The sequence below is a fragment of the Lineus longissimus genome, chromosome 9 (genome assembly GCF_910592395.1).
Source record: "Lineus longissimus chromosome 9, tnLinLong1.2, whole genome shotgun sequence".
NCBI lineage: Eukaryota > Metazoa > Nemertea > Pilidiophora > Heteronemertea > Lineidae > Lineus > Lineus longissimus.
Window position 1 is genome coordinate 5,838,927 of NC_088316.1, and position 10,294 is coordinate 5,849,220.

At 40.9% G+C, this 10,294-nt stretch overlaps 1 long non-coding RNA gene across 2 annotated transcripts; it reads right to left on the reverse strand.

Annotated features, from left to right (window-relative positions):
- Positions 1-1,539: 1,539 nt before the first annotated feature.
- Positions 1,540-3,669, reverse strand: LOC135493883 (uncharacterized). 2 transcript variants are annotated; one of them, XR_010448310.1, is made up of 3 exons: positions 2,710-3,494; positions 2,344-2,409; positions 1,540-1,948 (listed from the first exon to the last, which is right to left on the reverse strand). It is a non-coding gene; the product is annotated as an uncharacterized LOC135493883 (long non-coding RNA). The 2 variants fall into 2 exon arrangements; XR_010448309.1 differs by lacking the exon at positions 1,540-1,948 and adding an exon at positions 3,647-3,669 and having other exon boundaries at positions 2,079-2,409; positions 2,710-2,773.
- Between the last annotated feature and the right edge of the window lie 6,625 nt (positions 3,670-10,294).

Genomic DNA, 10,294 nt, shown 5'->3' on the forward strand with positions numbered 1-10,294 from the left:
CCTGGGTGCCGACAAATGGTACCCAGGTTCGAGATCGACTGGACAATAAGCACCCTGGGTGCCATTACACTAGATAAACAGCACCCAGCTTCTTTTTGCCTGGCTTACGGCTCTTAGGGACGACGTTTCTTGCAATCTCGTTTTATCTCGCGCCGTGGTACTTGCGGAATTAGCAGTGCTCGAAATAAAAAGAACAGATAAACAGATAAAAACGCGTTTAGGGTTATAGGTCTTTGAAAGCACATTTCGGATATATCCCTCCTATATACCTTTTCTGAATAAATTATCCGAAATGAGCTTTCAAAGACCTTTAGACCTAAATGCGTTTTTTTCTGTTTATCTGTTCTTTTTATTTCGCGCATTGCTAATGCCACAAGTACCACAGCGCGAGATAAAACGAGATTGCAAGAAACGTCCTCGTCCCTAAGATCCGTAAGCCAGGCAAAAAGAAGCTGGGGTCTCACTAGCCAGTGCAATGGCCGGGCCTACCTGGCTCCACAAATGGCGCGACGTCATTTCATGCATACCCCTGTTCAAGTGGCTGTCGACCTTGCAGTATATCACTCTCACACATAAACCTATACATTTCTGAATAGCTTGTCGCTTCTAGAATACATCTGGCCAGCTTTCATTGTTATCAAGTAATTCAGTCATGAGAACATGGGGGCAGCACAATACATGAGACACCCTGTACATCGATGAAAATTTTGAAAATTTCACCTTGCCGCCTTATAACTTGACAATTAACATGGATGGTGAAATAATATTTTTATAAACTTCTACTTATCACCTTGAGAAAGCCAAATAATAACAATTTTAAATTTTGATACCAAAATAGGGTGTCGTTGCGGCTTTTCTTTGAGCATTTTGACCTCGAAGTCTCACCTTGAGAACATGTGCACTCTGACAGGAACCAGTTCATGTCAACATCCGATTGAGCTATACATAGAATGCGAGGCCTGGTCACTGCGGACGTGCACAGAAGAAGCTGATATTTTCCTCAAATAATCGTCAGAGCTACCTCTTCACAAAATACCCAGAAGTATTAAGGTAGCAGGAAGGGTTGGGTGTTTGTGGTTTCTGAGTCTGAGGGGGTTGGTGTCTGTTGACTGTGCTTTAAGAGAGACTAGGCATGGCGCCAGTCTCTCTTAAAGCACAGTCAACAGGCATTTGGTCTCAGTATTTGGGTTTTGATTGCCATGACTGTACCCCTGTAAAAGTCAGAGGAGGAGAAGTTTGGAATGATGAAAGCATTAAAGAAGAAGAAATGTTATTATTGAGGAAAGCAAAATTTATTATGAGACTAGAAGGCAGTGTCCTGACTTGATTATTTTGAAAATGGCGGTCTGAACACATTAAAAGGTGGAACATGGCATTTTATCGACTTTGAAGTGTTCCGCAGTTAAAGGGAGACTATAGGCAGCAGCTAGGTAGGCAAGATAAAGTCATACAAATTTGCCAATAGGGGTCAGTCATATCTCTAGGCATGGCGCCAGTCGCTCTTAAAGCACAGTCAACAGGCATTTGGTCTTAGTATTTGGGTAAGTACAGAATCAAGGCAGCTCAGAGAGCAATGATTGAACGATGCTGTGGACAAGTCCAAGGATACTGCATCAGTCACGACCAACTTCTCATCAGAAAGCGTCACCACCAGCATATTCAATGTTTAGTTCCAACCTGTACCAGTCCAATGCACGCCTGTCATGGTCAGCAGTGGTCAGCTTAGCGCGATATGGAACATTCTTCCGAAACTCAAGCGAGGGAAGTCTGCTCATTAGCCTATCTCGCGCACTGCTCCTTCTTGTCAAACATCGTAGTGAAATCGTGGTACAGTGGGGCGTCCTCGAGGATTGCAGCTGGTCGGACAGACGTGAGGTGGAATGTGGGCGGCTGCACTTCTTCGTTGATGTGCGATGGCAGATAGCACAGTTGTTGCGTTGCATGACAGCTGAAAGTGAATGTGATATCATAGAACTGAGGCGTTTGCAATGAGACTATAGGTGAAGTAGAAGCAAGGAGTGAAATGGGCCATCTTCCAGTGACTAATATACAGAGTAAGGGCACTGGCTGTTGTTAGATTCAGCATTGAATGTATTCCTCGTACAAGCGTGAATAGTGTGGACATACAGTGAGAGGTGAGAGACCCCTTCTTGTAACTTTATCTTGGATATTATATTAGTATTGAACTTCTAGCCATGGAATATGAAGAAATTGAAGTTGTAGGCATGGAATATGAAAAGTTATTCAACGGTGAAAGACATTATTCCATGAGGCTTTGCCGTGATCGCAAAGGACGCGACGTGATTGGTTCACATGCTAATGAGGTATGATAATGATAATTACCTCTATAATGCTACTTGGATAGCGACTGTGTCGTTGACTGGAACAGTGGTCAATGTCAATGTGTGCCTGTAATGTCAATGAAGTATGATGAGGTGATGACGATAGTGCAATTATTAAATATTGGCAAGAGATCATACTGCAACATAGGTCTTGTTTTTGACAGATGACTGTGCGACATTCCCATTGGGTCTTGTTAGAGTCAGCGCTGCATGTATTCCTTGTACAAGCTTGAATAGTTGTGACGGACTTTGAGGGGTGAGAGACCCCTATCGGCTACTTCGTCTAACTTTATCTTGCCTACCTAGCTGCTAGCAATAGTGCCCCTTTATCAAGACTGAAACCCACTGTGCGGGGCTAAGAAATTACCTTTATAATCCTAGTTGGATAACCACTGTGTAGATGATTTGAAGAGTGCTCTGTGGATGTGTGCCTGTAATGTCAATGAAAGTATGATGAGGTGATGACGATAGTGGAATGACGAAATATTGGAAAGAGATCTATTCCTAGAAGAACATATGTCCTGTTTTGACTAGGTGGCGCATTTTAGAATCAGCAGTGAGCACTGTGTGTAACATGGTGGAGGCAGCGGAGATAATAACTGTGTCGAAAGTATTGTTATATGGCCTTCCCTAGGCCCATGGGGTTAAATTTACAATCCACGATTGAAAAGACGTAGTTTGATCGCATTCAACTATAAATCCATTGAACAGTTGTGTTCCTTTAGTCAACCGATGACCTTTTGTTGGGCCATGATCGGGGATTGTAAACTGTAAATGTATTATGGACTGGGAGACGGGGGAAACACAAGTGAAACTGAAATAGACCAAAACAAGTGATTTTGGGGCTTTGGTTTAGACGCATGCCCCATGCGCCATGCGGGATTATACGGTTCATGTGAACTTGTTGACATCCACATGATCTGGTGCTGTTATTGGTCATGGACATGGTACATGGTAGGCCTAATCATCATGCCTATATGTTTCAGGAAAAGCTCGGAGTAAAATGAACTGCCGATGAATAATGATGTTGTTCATGTTTGTTTACCATGTTTACTAGTACATAGCCATAGGGTATGCACTGGCCAGTGCACTTTCTGCACGTCGTCATGGTCATGTACGTGATACCTTGCATATTTTGTTTTTTGAATGCGCATGCTTTTTGGGCAAAATCACTTGTACCAACACTAATGAATAATGTCTTCTTATCCCTATGACTCCATACACAATGAGGGCATTGTCCAATTCCCATCAAATGGTAACTTATTGTACCGTATTAGGGTGGAAGTTCGGGAGCAGATACCTACCGTTGCACGCCTGTCATAATCAGTAGTGATGAGCTTAGCGCGATATGGAACATTCTTCAGAAACTCAAGCGAGGGAAGTCTGCTCATTAGCATATCTCGCGCACTGCTCCTTCTTGTCAAACATCGTAGTGAAATCGTAATGGAAAACGTCTGGCTTTGCGCCAGACGTTGAGACTAATAAGTGAAGAACTAATAGGTAAAGAACTTCTACTTGCGCGAGACTGCTCTGATAAAATTATCATTGCCGAGACTACGGTGACGTACACATATATTTTTTACAATCAAAAATGCCCTCAAAAGACGACATGGAATGATTATTTTATTGATATTTCCTACTATATACCTTCCAATTATCACTTTATACAAATAGATCGGCGTTAGGTCGCATGCTTTTCTTTCCTGGTGACACTATAACGCAAAATAGTTGCAACCCCGTAAATGCGCTATAAGTCCAATAATAAGTGACGGTGACCCGTTATAAATGTTTCGCCAGCTTCGCTTTTTTGCCGCTACGCGGCGCGTTGGGCCCTTGCGTCCAGGACACCGCCATTTGAACATGCAGCAATAGCGATATGATAGGCTCATCTGTATCCATGGTAATCGCCTGAGATTGAAGAACTTTTTTTTTAAGGGGGACCAATGTTGACCTGATCACCACTGGCTAGTGAGACCTGGGTGCTATTTGTCTAGTGTAATGGCACCCAGAGTGCTTATTGTCCAGTCGATCTCGAACCTGGGTACCATTTGTCGGCACCCAGGACGACATCCACCCTTTCAGCTCCACTGATGGACCAATACGTAGATGGATGATGAAGAATCCCAATATTAGGTCCATGAATTGAACCCATGGTCGTATCTACCATGGGCCCATCACTGATCGATCGATGGAATTAGTTTTAATATTTTGACAGGCAATCAACGAATTATCTTAGAAATGGTGAGCATTTCTTATTTTTCGGAATTCTGAAGACTGTTTCTCGTTGGTTCGTATTCTGCTACACACGTTTTTATGGGACCCACCGTCGTTGGGCCAATGGTGGAACACCACCAATGGATCGTCCATGGGCCAGCAGTGGATCTACCATGGGGATCTGTATTTAACATAGTTTGTGATGATCATCATAGATCCATCCATTGGGCCATCAATGATCCGTGCATAGACCCTTTTACCGTTTTTTTAACAACAATATCATTCGGTGGCCACTTTCGTAGTCCAAGATAACTTTGGTCCTGGAGCACCTACATTTTTACTGCCAGGGTTTGCAGCGAGATACGAAGAGAGTAGGCTATAATGATCTCTACCGCCCTAAGGAAATTTGCCGATATTTCTTGATTATAATTTTCTTATTGTATAATATCGGCACTATGAGTAAATGGCCATTCTGATCTGTACCAAGAGAAAGATGTTTCCGTGTCAGATCATGCAAGCTGATTCCGTTAACGACAGACGTATTCATTCTACGGCTGCTGTCAATTGTTATTCTTAACAACTGTTTTACCTTGCGTTGCTTGTAGTCCCTAATAACCACTGGAATCAGTAGTGCTGTGTTGGCATAATCCCAACATGCATGGCTCGAAAACCCTACATTATGCCTTTTCAGAGCAAGTCTATGACAAAGAGACCAATGCATTCCTAATCGGGATTCATCAGTATAACAGAACACTTCAATTTTGGGCAGACATTGCTGGTACACGTATATATCTTGCTTGTACCATGAAACAAAATGATTAACGGCTCGATAAACTGTTTTGTACGATGTGACCAGCGTGACTTTTTTGAACCACAACTTCTGAGTCATTGTCTGCTTCACGATATCAAATAATAACAACTCTAGTCCATATGACTTTATTCTTCTATGCCAACATCTCGACTTTTTGTGTGTCGAGACGGATGACCAGAGAAGAATCTTCTTTTCACCTGGACATATATCTGGTCTACCTAGCTGATCATCTTCACTTGTAATCTGATAATCAACTGTGATATCTGATACCTTATTGCCTTTTATAGTGTAAAGTGCAAATTTCACTTCGAAAGCTCTCCTGCCTCTATTTCTGAACATTATAATGAGTCTATCCTGGTAACACCGAATTAGACCCACCCGCACGTGAAGGCGAAATGATATCTTCTGATATGACCTTCTATAGGTGCTTCTAGGATAGTAGGATTTTACAAATGTCGGCATGTTTCCTCTAAATTCTACACTGACAAACAAAAATACTTTATGGTTTGAGCAGTATTCGATATGAAAATATCCCTTTGTACGTGTTAAACTAATCGATGTTTCTCGTATGTATTCTTCGTGCCTTGTGTTTAACTTTTCATAAAAATACCAAAACTGAACTTCAGGACGGTTGTCAATCGCACAGTGTACAATTAAAAATGGAGTCGAGTGATTAAGACATAAGCAGGTTTGAAATGTTTGAACATGTTGAAGGAAAGATGTAACTTTCAAATTAGGAATTTTTTCGACTCGAAAGTTCGCAAACAGCCGACACGGCACTGCAATGGGTGATTTCAAAGTTGGTTTTGGTTATAACACTGAGATTTCGTGTTAATCTTAGTGTTAATCTTCGTGTTAATATGTTGCTATTTATCCTGCTATCAGATTAAAACTAATACTTTGTTTTCTCTTAACACTTACAGTGACACTAAAACGAGAACTAATGACGAAACCGGAATGGAAATCTGGTAAAGCGTTAGTTTTAACACCTAGACTTTGTCTGAGCCCGGGGTTTAAGTGTCACACTAACACCAAGAGTGCGATCTTAATCCCGGTTAGTGTAATGTTCTCCGCACAAGCAATGCATTTTGTATCACCATAACCCTTATGCCTTAGGCATTAACAACTCATGTTACTCATGTTATGTCACAAGAGCATCAGGGGAACCGCTCCAGTGTATCTTCGGGACCTTTTGCAGGTTCAGCAGCCATCACGTATTTTACGATCTTCTGATGGTTTGCTTTTGGTGCAGCCAAGAGGTAGGCTGGTGACTTATAGAGACAGGGCTTTTTCTTGTATTTCACCAAGGTTGTAGAACAAATTACCACTCAATTTAAGACAAATCATTAACACCCCTGTCTTCGTAGGGCATCTGAAATCCTACCTCTTTGCTCGCTACAATATGTTAGGTGTCGTTGATCACATTTTGTGGAGTCTGGCACCTTAAATACGTTAATTTTGATTGATTGGATTGATTGAACAATGAACAGATGACAAAGTTGGTGTTGGTTATCAACTAGCATCAGCTGACTAGTTTTGGATTTTCAAATACTTTTTTCAGTGGTATTCTAGTCAGATATGGTGATTACTGTTGTGCCCGGGGTTCTGCACAGAAGAAAGCTGATGTCGTTTCATGTAGTGAATGGCGTTTTATTCAAAACCTGTAAAAATACACGACATTTAGCACCAAATATATATAAATGATAAGTTATTAGCAGAACTATTTTTGGCATGTTTGATTTTGGGCGTTATTCTCCCAACTAAAACATTCAACACAAACCCATATAATTTACCTGCTAAAGACAAGCAAGTCGCACCATGTTAATGTGATTTTGTTGATGTCCCGGTTTGGTGTTAAATTTATATGTATATCTAATTGCGGACTGTTAGACTGATGTCAACGTAAGTGTTAATCAGTTTAAGGTTTATCGTTGAAATTGTGATTATAATTGCTTTACGCTTCGTGGCAAAGTGACGAAAGTGCGCTCCAACACGAGACATTGCGTGAGCTTAACGAAGCGCGAAATACTAAAAAAAACAGGCGCTAAATTTAAATATGAAAATAAATTGAAATGTCTATTTTCGCCAATATGTTTCATCGAAACAATTACTATGGAGAACATTAATTTGAATTGAATCCGTTGCATTTTCGGGCTTTAAAACATATTTTAATCTTTGCACCAAGAAGCACATGTTTCTAAGTGTGAAGACAAGGTTTTATCTTAGTATGAGTTAAAATGTTTAATTAGCGCCAAAACCATCACTTAGCGTAAGTGTAAAACCTGGTGTGATGCCAAAACCTTCTTTGAATTAGGAGTAAACTAATACTAAGCATTACACCTATATTCTACACCAAGCATGATTTCAATCTTGGTCTAATCCGGTCCCTCATCTTAAAACTGACTTCGAAATCACCCAATGGGTGAGTTCACATTGCTGATTAAACCTGGTGTTAGGTGCTAGTGTAACAGATTTGTAGCAGATATGTTACACTAATTATAGATATGAACTGATTTGTGCTACATGTGTTTGTGATGTGGTTGGTGTAACTGATATTGGGTGATTCTAAAGTAGGTGTTAACCCGAGTGTTAACACTAAAGCCAGCACTAACCACAGAGTTAACATCAGAAATAAACTGATCACTCGGCGTTGGTGTTAAAAACAGGGGTTAGTGCGATCTCAGTTGATAGACCGGTGTTAGTGTTACAGGCGGTGTTGGTGTTACACTGTTATCTTGGCTAGAATTCCAATGGGTTTTCTATTGCAACTAACACTAACCTCTAGGCGTTAACACCAACGTGAGTTTATGGCTCATACAAGGTGTTAGCAGCCATTAACTTCTGCAAGTTTTCAAATTGCATGAGGTCTCCGATCAGCCTACTCAGGATGAGCCTAGGCCAAAAGGGTAGGCCTATGCAGGTATGTATAACCAAAGGATGCATTTATAAATGGGTGATTTTAAAGTAAGTGTTAACACCGAGTCTTAACAAAGCTAACACTAACCACAGAGTTAACATCAGAAATAAACTGCCCACTCGGCGTTGGTGTTAACAACAGGTGTTAGTGTGATCTCAGTTTATAGACCGGTGTTAATGTCAACACCATGATAAAGAGGATGTTAACCTGAACCAAAAATTAAGGTGTTTAGGTTTAATATATAATGTTAATATATCTGTTAACCAGATTTTGAAACCAGTTTTAAGAAAGTTTTAAGCTAAAACCGGTATTTGACTCCCAACTTGTTTTTGGTTTAAAATGTCTTGAAACGGTCTTTAGACCGATTTAAGACAAGTTTTAAAACTCTGATAAAACTTTGGAAGTTTTAATCTGAACAGAGAGCCAAAAGTTTTGCAAAATGCACTACCAAATGTACATGGTCGGTTTAAAGTCCTACAACTTAAGACTGTACTGAGGTCAAATATCAGAATAAAACCAACAGTCATGTTTGCTCCACCAGTAATAGTTGCTGTTGCTCAGCAAAGAGGGGATAACTTTGTAAGAAAGCCGGCCTTCCGCGGAGAACCAATTGAGGGGCATTTAAGATTAAACCAGCGCATGATGCATGAGAACTGATTCAGCGAATCCTTGAGTTTTAGCCTGGTTTTATCTCAGTTTTATCTAAGGTTTTATCTCGGTTTCAAACTAGTCTTAATCCAAGAGCAGTTTTATGTGGTCGAATTAAGACCGAGAGTTGGTTTTAAACCGAGATAAACTTGGTTTTAACTCGGTTTTGTCTTAAACCCAATACTTGACCTCACCCAAGCTGAGTTGTGAACTCACCCATTGTATTACGTAAAGACGATTTCGGGCATGTGCGTTTGCTTTCTCGTCGTTTGTCATAGAATTGAAATGGGTCGCACAACGGGTGATTGACGATAACTGGTTGTTAATATGAATTACATTGACTCACCAATAAACAGAATGTACAATGAGGTTTTCTTACGATTACTTGCATCTTGCTGCAATTAATTTCATCGCCTCGTCTTTAAATTAATCAGTGCCGAAACATGGAACCTGATGTCTCCAAAATATGACTTTGGAAAGGATCCGGTGTGACAGCGGATATAGTCCTCCTGGAGTCATAGTCCGGTAGCATTGTATTTGACCAATTAAGCAGCATGATCTATTGTACCGCTAACCCTAACCAAAACATTTAGCAATGCGGGCTATTGTTACACGGACTATCAGCCCTAGGACTACTATCCCTTGCACAGCGGGTTATTGGTGCAACGGTGAGTATTCTCAGGATAGTCACTCGCTTGGTTGTGAGACTTCCTTTGGGTGCAACAGCAATGATTTACCAACACATACTTTCTTCAGCCACATCCAGACGTTTATCTCCCCGGCTCTGAATGAATACAGCTCACATGTTTCCCCAAGTGGTTGAAAGTTGAAGCTCGGTGATCGCTCCTCTAGAGATGCTCTAACTGAACATTGTAACAATGAGCGGGCGTATGACTTGTTGGAAGATGAATAGGCAGAATTTGGTCTTGATTTTTGGAATTGTGAAATAATTCCTGATTCACAGATCCCGCATAGATACGACGCGATAATGTAACACACCAATTGTTTCTTAATGGCAGACATGTTGATGATTACATAAAGAGCCATACTTCACGTGTGCACTTAAGCCTTTTAGTTTGGTTATAAGACCAGACCCAGGACATCATTTACCATTACACCGGATCGTTCATACTTGAATTTAAACCGGTGTGAACGTTTGAAATGACCTGGGATGGGATATCCCAGGGAACAAAGGATTCTGCTATGCCATTTTAGACTCTGAGGTATTGACAGTCTAGGCCAATACAGAACAAGATACCATGAACGGTCAGAATTTGATAGGGCCGGACGTGTTTCCGAGGGGACCTTTACTACTTCTCAAGTATCTAGATGACACCATTTTCTACACTTGGGCGCACTCGA